Genomic DNA, 8,329 nt, shown 5'->3' with positions numbered 1-8,329 from the left:
TGTCTTAGGCAAATATTTTGTCCTAGTCTGTGGCTTGTCTTCTCATTCACTTAAGCGTGTCTTTTGCAGAGCAGAAGTTTCTGTTTTTAGTGAGGGCCAGCTTATCGATTGTTTCTTTCAGGCCTTGTGCCGTTAGTGTTGTATCTAAAAAATCGTCACCAGACTCAGTGGTCATCTAGATTTTCTCCTATGTCATTTTCTAGGAGTTTGATAGTTTTATGCTTTACACTTAGGTCTATGATTCATTTTGAGTTAATTTTGGTTATGGGTATCAGGTCTGTGTCTAGATTTATTTTTTTTGCATGTGGATGTTCAGTGGTTCAACACCATGTGTTGAAAAGACTGTCCTTTATCCATTGTATTGCTTTTGCTCCATGATCATAGATCAACTGATTCTTTTTGTGTGGATCGCTTTCTGGGATCCCTATTCTGTTCCACTGATCTATTTTTTTTTTTTTTCTGAGGAAGATCAGCCCTGAGCCAGCATCCATGCCAATCCTCCTCTTTTTGCTGAGGAAGACTGGCTCTCAGCTAACATCTATTGCCAATCCTCCTCCTTTTTTTCCCCCCCAAAGCCCCAGGAGATAGTTGTATGTCATAGTTGCACATCCCTGTAGTTGCTGTATGTGGGATGCGGACTCAGCATGGCCCGAGAAGCAGTGTGTCGGTGCGCGCCCGGGATCCGAACCCGAGCCACCAGTAGTGGAGCGCGCACACTTAACCGCTAAGCCACGGGGTCGGCCCTCCACTGATCTATTTATCTATTCTTTTTCAGTACCATGATGTCTTGATTATTGTAGCTTTATAATAATAATTGAAGTCAGGTAGTGTCAGCCCTCCAACACTGTTATTTTCTTTTAATATTGTGTTGATTATTCTGGGTCTTTTGCCTCTCCATATAAATTTTAGATTCAGTTTGTCAATATCCACAAAATAATTTGCTGGGGTTTTGATTGGGATTGTGTTGAATCTATAGATCAAGTTGGGAAGAACTGACATCTTGTCAATATTAAGTCTTTCTATCCATGAACGTGGAATATCTTTCTATTTATTTAGTTCTCTTTTGATATCTTTCATCAGAGTTTTGTAATTTTCCTCATATAGATCTTACATAAATGTTCTTAGATTTATACCTAAGTATTTCATTTTAGGGGATGCTAATGTAAATTATATTGTGTTTTTCATTTCAAATTCCAATAGTTCATGGCTGGTATGTAGGAAAGTGATTGACTTTTATGTATGAACCTTGTGTCTTACAACTTTGCTGTACTTGCTTATTAGTTCCAGGAGGGTTTTTTTTTTTTTTTTTTTCCTGATTGCTTTTGCCCTGAGTGATTGTCATGAGAACTTGACCGGGTTTAGCATGCTGGGGGAAAAGAGACATATGGAGATTAGCTGATTGTCGGTTGTTCACCAGATGTGAGTCAGCCCAGGTGGGACATAAACAGTCTGGTCAATCCCAACCTAGATTAGCAAACCACAGACTAGTGAGCTAACTAGATTCTAATAATTTAAGCTACTGAACTTGGATGGTGTGTTAAGCAGTATATTAGTGGTAATAGATAACTGATATGTACATTGAAATATCATTCATTTTATACCAGCAAAATTAGCCTCATTGCTCTTCCTCAAATACACAAGGTAAACTCCACATCAGGGTCTTCGTGGACACGTTAACCTATGTCTGGTGTTACTTTACCTAGATATCCCCATGGCTCATTCATTTCCTTACTTCAGATTTGTGCCCAAATGTCACCGATACTCCATTTAGAAATTGAAAATGAAGACTCACCCCTAATGTCCTTCCCTGATTAATTGTTCTCCTTAGCACTTATTGTCACATCATCTAGCATCTTATTTGCAACTTTATTTTTAAAAAAATTTTGTAACTCTGCCACTAGACAGGAAAGAGATTTTTGCCTATTTTGCTCACAGCTTTTATCCCAGTGACTGATGCAGTATCTAACACGTAGTCTACATTCCATAAATATCTATTGAATGAATGAGTGATTAAGTTCTTTGTCTAAAGCAAAGAAGACACATGCTTGAAGAGAGGGTCAGGGAGAGAGGAGCAAACATCACCTTAGATGTGGCCGTCCGGAGATGTTAGGTTGATAGAGCTGGAAAGGCACATTTCCCTTTTCCAAAAGTTCATAGGAGGACTCCTTGGGTATTACATTTCTCCACCTCCATTCTCTTCTTCCCATATCTAGAAGCTGGGTGGAGTGGGAGTTATTCAATTAGGATTTCAGGAATAAGATCACCTATACTTTAGCTAGAAGAGTCTCTTAATTATTAAGATGTATGGAGGGTCTAGATTATCTTGACCCCACTCAAGAGCAGCAGTTCACCGATCTATATGCTGGCAATTAGGGATTAATGCGAATCACTAAATCTCTCAGCGTCATTTTCTCTTTGAATCTATTATGTCTCTTCCGCCTACTGTCTGACTCTCTGTGCTTTTTCAAGTTCCAATTGCCCCCCTAAAGAATCCATGTGGACCACCTATCTAAATACTTGAACCACTTTTGGGGCAGAGATTTTTATTGAGGATCAGGTTATAGGTCTCCTTACAGGTCACTTGCCAGCCCATGGGTTGACTGCTTTTGAGAGCTCTGGCCCAATCATATATGGCCAGATTAGCTGTCAGCATTACATGTTAGAACACAGGACAACCCTCCAAAAGCACATATCACTTTTGTGGTTGCAGGCTGACGGTGTCTATTAAATGAGACTAATGACATGGCAAGCTGGTGGATTGCCAAGTTTGTTACTCCATAGCAGATATCTCATGATTCCTTCCACCATTTTCAATTTCAGCATCGTTCTAGAACCAGTTTTCATGTGACTTTGTCCTGAAAAGGAAAAATAACCAGGAAGAGAAACATGGAATTAAAATCTATTTGTGACATCATAACCTATGGGCTATCATAAACCTTTGAAAATTCTTTAGTCTCCTCAGGGAAAAGAATTTTCTTATATTCCTATCAGTGAGTTACTAATGACTTAAAGAGAATTTTATCTGCCTTGACTGGAACAATCTTCTTCTGACTATTGGGTTATTCTCATGAACTTTCGGATATACTATTTGACTCCTATCTTAAAAAGGTTTCTCTTGCCCTAATATTTTCCTCGGGCTACTGCTCCATTTCTCAGATGACTTCATACAAAATCTCTATGGAACAATAAAGATTTACTGTCTGCAATTACTCTCCTTTCATTCTTCTTCTAACCCACTACGTTCAGTTTTTCTGGCATCACTACCTCAGGGAAAGTTTTTGTTAAGATCACCAATGACTTCTAACTGTCTGAAATGAATGATCACTTCCAAGTCCTTGACTTCTCAGGAGCCATAGGCCCATTATCCTTCTTAAAACATTTTCTTCTTTTGACTTCCAAGACATTGCTGTCCTAATTCTCTTTCTACCTCACTCGCTTCTCCTTCTCAATATCCTTTGTTTCCCCTCTTCTCACCCACCCTTGTTTATAATGGAATGTCTCAGGGTTTGATCCTTGGACTTCTTCTTTATATGCACTCACTCTTTGGTGCTTTTATCTATTCTCATGGCCTAAAGAACGTCTGTGTGACTACAACCCGCAAATTTGTATCTGCAGACTAGACCACTTCGTTAAACTCCAGGCTTGTAAATTCAACTCATTCCTTAGCAATACACAGGAATACACTTGAGTGTTTTATACTAGGAATCTAAAAGTTATGTCTAAAAAAGAACTCCCAATGTTTTCCTAATCATCCTGTTTTCCTAATCATTTCCTAATCAGTGTTTTCCTGCTACATCCAGTCTTCCCATTTCAGTTAATGGCAGCTCCATCCTCCCAGGTTTTCAGCAAAACACCTCAAAGCCTTCACTCATTCTACTTTCTCTCCCTCCTCACATCCATTTTCTCAGCAACGTCTCTTGACTCTATCTTTAAAATAAATCTAGACTATGACTACTTCTCACCAACTCGACTGCCACCATCCTGTCCAAGCCACAGTTATTTCTAAGTAACATAATGAAAGGAACTGAAGAGATCTCCTTGCTTCTGTTGTTTTCTCCGTGCAAAATATGCTCCACAGACCTGCGAGAGGGGCCTTTTTGAAAGAGTTAAGTCATGTAAAGTCACTCCACTGCTTAAAATCGAATGTTTCCTCATTTTATCAGAGTAAAGGCCAAAGTCCTTAAAGAAATAACAAGGCTCCACTTGATCTCTCCCCTCCATCTGTTTCCTCTTTGCCTCCAGAAACAACTCTACACTCGGCTCTTTCTCCTGCAGTTACTGTTGGCTTCTTGATCCTCCTTGCATTCATCAACCACACTTCTGTGTCAGGGAGGTTCTTTCTCTGTTCCTGCCCATAACAGATGGGGACCACGCCGCCTGGGATGGACAGCCACCACAACCAAGCTCCGTTATCTTCTCTAATACAACGGTACGGATAGGGGCGGATAGGGGCGTTGGAGCAAGTCTGAGCTCTGGTCTTGTTGTATAATTCTTGTGATTTAAAGGCCCGTGCTGTAAAGTGAGCACCAAGGTTTGAGAGTTGGTGGAAATGTAGAGAGATTCAGATAGAACATCTCTGGACCAAAACTGAGAATTTTCAGGAAGACGTGGAAGGTGTTTCCGCCCGGTTTCGAACCGGAGACCTTTCGCGTGTTAGGCGAACGTGATAACCACTACACTACGGAAACCCGGCTTCTTAACGGCCCTTTACCTTTCTAAATTAATTACAAAGAACATTAAATTTAATCTTTCCTTTAGGAGATTTTCTCAGTTGAGGCGCTATTTTTCCCTCTACACTTTCAGATTCTAGTATGAAAAATATCTAAACTCCATAACTCATAGTCAGGCCAATGCTACTCCCAGAGCCCCAATTACGTTACAAGCGCCAGGCAGGGCAATCTTAGGCAGGCTCCTGGGACATTTTATTTCAAGAAATTTCTTGATATCTTCTACGCACGTTTCTCTGAGCTTGTAAAACGCCCTGATCTTCATCTCTCGATGGCTGAAAATCATCCTTCGGGAACTAGAACCGACTGGCGAAGCTCAGGGGACTTCCTTGGGCAACGACGGGAGAGACTGCGGGGCAGAGGGAGGGCGGCGGACTGTGCCCAGCTGTCAGTCAGGCGAGGGCGGTGGGGGTGGCTGGGAAGTTTGTGACAGTGGAAGCTGGCGAGGAAGTCTAGCCCACGTCAAACGAGCTTCTCTGTGCTGTGTCACTCATGTTTACTGCTCTGACTGTGTCAGCTCGGTGTGTGATGGCCGTTAACGTCTCATACCGGGAGAATGTCCTTTGTGATTTTCCTGACTTTTTGTTATTCACCCCATTTCAATTCTCCCACGTCACTGTCCCTACCCCGGGCACTGGAAGCGATCTGCCCTCTACTAGGTTCTAAGTCTGAGCCCCTGCGGAAGATGCTCAGCAGTGAAAAAGTGCCTTTCCGCAAAGTAGTCCTGAGAAACCAGTGACAAGACAGAGGCTTCAGGGCCTTTTGGGAAGGTCACAGCCGGGTTCCCTCTTGTGGCGGCTAGAACGTGACCTGATGGAAATATTGTGGGTAGTGGAGGAGAGAGACATGTTTCTCATTGACACAATCTCTAGTCTCACCTTTTTTTTGCTTTCAGATCAGATCAACGGGGTAAACAGCTATTATATTTAAGGCATAGCTTTGTTAAGCTTTCTCAGTAAGTTGGTTTGTCGTTTATTTTAAAGCAACTGTTGAATAACCCGGTTACATTAGGGTCACTGGAGGTATCTGAAAAACTAGAAGTGACAAATTAGACCGGACAAACTAGAAGGAGGGAAGGGGGACCTAAGGTGATCAAAATGATAAAGTTGCACATAGTAATTTAGTTATAATAAGAGAGCTGCATGGAATGACAGCTATAAAATTGCAGGGTTATCTCCCACGAGCAGAGAAAGGGGGCACCCCTTCCAGTCCTAATGGTCAGGAAATACTGGCTAGAGGAATTGATATGACTTAGTTAATGGAAAAACAAATGTGAAATGGTTGAAGAGCTTTGAATGGAGAGGGGATTCCTGCACTGGGTAACTGTTAATGCAGTGTGAGGAGCTCCAATTGTAGGTTTGAATCAGAGTGTGCATTTGTTTATTCCTTTTCCTCGTGGAAATTTATTCTACTGAGAGTAAGTAATATAACTGATGCTGGATCAGGGAGATACAGGAAGATCTTCTGTAGTATGGAATTTAGATTTAATCTGAACGTGATGTGTTGCAAAGAATTGACTTTTTGAAGAAGAACATGGCATTTTCCATTTCCGTTCAAAGATCTCTTGGCTTTTGTGTAAACAATGAATGAAAAGGGCCAATATTTTATAGTAAAATCTAGAAGCGTTCATAACATTTGAAAGAACTGTGCAGTGAACATCACATGTATTTTTACTTGTTGGAGATTGTGCCTTAGTTTCCTTTGCTGAGCACTTCTACATGCAAGACAATCTTTTCTCGACAGTCTCTTTTCCCCCTGGGATGAATCTATTACTTGACACTGCTTCCAGAGCAATCTCCCAGGGCCTTAGCCTCTGTGAGGAGTAGGGCATCACTGAAAAGCCATCTTTCCAGGGCAGGTTGGGCTCACTTTCTCTTGAGTATCTAGGGGATGCAGGTACCGAATGTTCTTCTCTGTTGTCTAAGGGACAAATGGCTTCATAGGCTGTTTTCTTTTTGAAGCTGAATGGCCTGAAGAATTAAAATCTTGTCAGACAGGCCATCAAGTTGAGTCGTCTTTTCATCATGCTAGTAGCCTGCCAGGACCTTGGTAGGGAGATTCATGCAGACACCCACTTTGAACACTCCTAAATGAGACAGTTTCTTGTGGTTTGAAAACAAAACACAGGTGCACTGTACAGGCCAAAGTGTGCAACAAGGCATACCTTCTCAAAACCTGGATGGGTTTTGAAAAGTTTAAAATAAAGGCATAAAAAAATTGTTCATTAGGACCAATTAAAAGGGAGCAAATATATAGCATAGCTTATATATGTATATATAACAATTCCCACACTATGTATTTATTATAGTTTCATGCCTATAGTGGCAAGTTCCTCATGCATAAATATCTCAACTTAGCTTTGTGAACAATGTCCAGGGGACAAAATATTCCCCATCCTGAAGAAAGGAAGTTGATAAAAAATTTCTGATAAGTATTGTAAGAATTTTCATCAAATAAATGCATATTTAATCAGCAAGTACTATTTGCTCAGAACGAAAACATAAGTTCCAGGATGAAAAGGATATTTTGTCTGTCGTGTTCACTACTTTATTCCCAGCTACTTAATAATCTCTGACTTATAATAAGAATTCAATTAACATTCCTGGAACAGATGAATGGATGGATGGATGAATTAATGAATGAATAAACAAGGACCAGGTGTAAATCAAGAATTCAGTTTTGGACAACTTAACTTACTTTTTCCCAGTATATTCTAACTGATGGACCTTTCAAACTTGTGCCAAGTGGGTTGCCTGTAAAGTTACTTAGCACTTAAAATATCCTCCTTTCCTGAGCTTGTGATGAGACTGTCCTTGAACCTGGAAACTGTAGACAATGTGTTGTTGGCGTCCTGCTGTTTCTAGCATTTGCCCCTGTCCTCCTCAGCAAGGACACTGTGCCTTAGTGTAGTGGTTATCACTGCGTGTTACATGCAGAAGGCCCTAGTTTTGTTCCCACTAGATCCAACATAAACCAAGCACTGATCCCTTTGTCCTGGGTTTTTATTTCAGAACAGGGAGACTAAGAAGTTGTTTTACAGTCTTTGCCACCTGGATGATGCCTGCGGCAGTGGATTGTAGGGTTCTGGGGTCTTCCTGACATCTACATTCCCTCATTTCTTTCTGGCTACCATAAGGAGCCACCTGAAAGCATTTTCAACGAAGCCTGAGTGCCTATAATTGCCAAATATTCTCAGAACACAAAATTAATGGCTGATTTGGGGGACTATTGTGGAAGCTCTGGAAATATGGAATGTGCCAGCTTCAGCCAACAAAGAGGAGGCCAGGGATTCAGAGGGCCTGAGCAGGCCCTGAGTCTAGCACCATGGAGAGAAATTAATGCTCAGGAATAGAAGATACCTTCATCTGTGTCTCCCAAAAGTGGAGCTCATGTGGGTCCTGTCCCTTAGCTCCATATTCTGAGAAGCTGGAGCAGTAGAGGAGGGACGATAGTGGTAAGTGAGGCAGCATTTGTCAGAACTTAGGAAGAGTGATCAGAAATAGCAACAGCTTGCCACTGAAGTTCTGGTCATGTCCTGGATGTGACATTTGTTTCTTCAGCTTAACCTCAGTAGATTGACATGGTCAGTGGTGAAATGAGAG

General features: G+C 41.3%; 1 non-coding gene across 1 annotated transcript; it reads right to left on the bottom strand.

Annotated features, from left to right (window-relative positions):
- Positions 1-4,615: 4,615 nt before the first annotated feature.
- TRNAV-AAC (transfer RNA valine (anticodon AAC)) lies at positions 4,616-4,688 on the bottom strand. The gene has a single exon. It is a non-coding gene; the product is annotated as a tRNA-Val (tRNA).
- Between the last annotated feature and the right edge of the window lie 3,641 nt (positions 4,689-8,329).

The sequence above is a fragment of the Diceros bicornis genome, chromosome 14 (assembly GCF_020826845.1).
Source record: "Diceros bicornis minor isolate mBicDic1 chromosome 14, mDicBic1.mat.cur, whole genome shotgun sequence".
NCBI lineage: Eukaryota > Metazoa > Chordata > Mammalia > Perissodactyla > Rhinocerotidae > Diceros > Diceros bicornis.
This window is presented reverse-complemented; position numbering and strand designations above follow the sequence as displayed.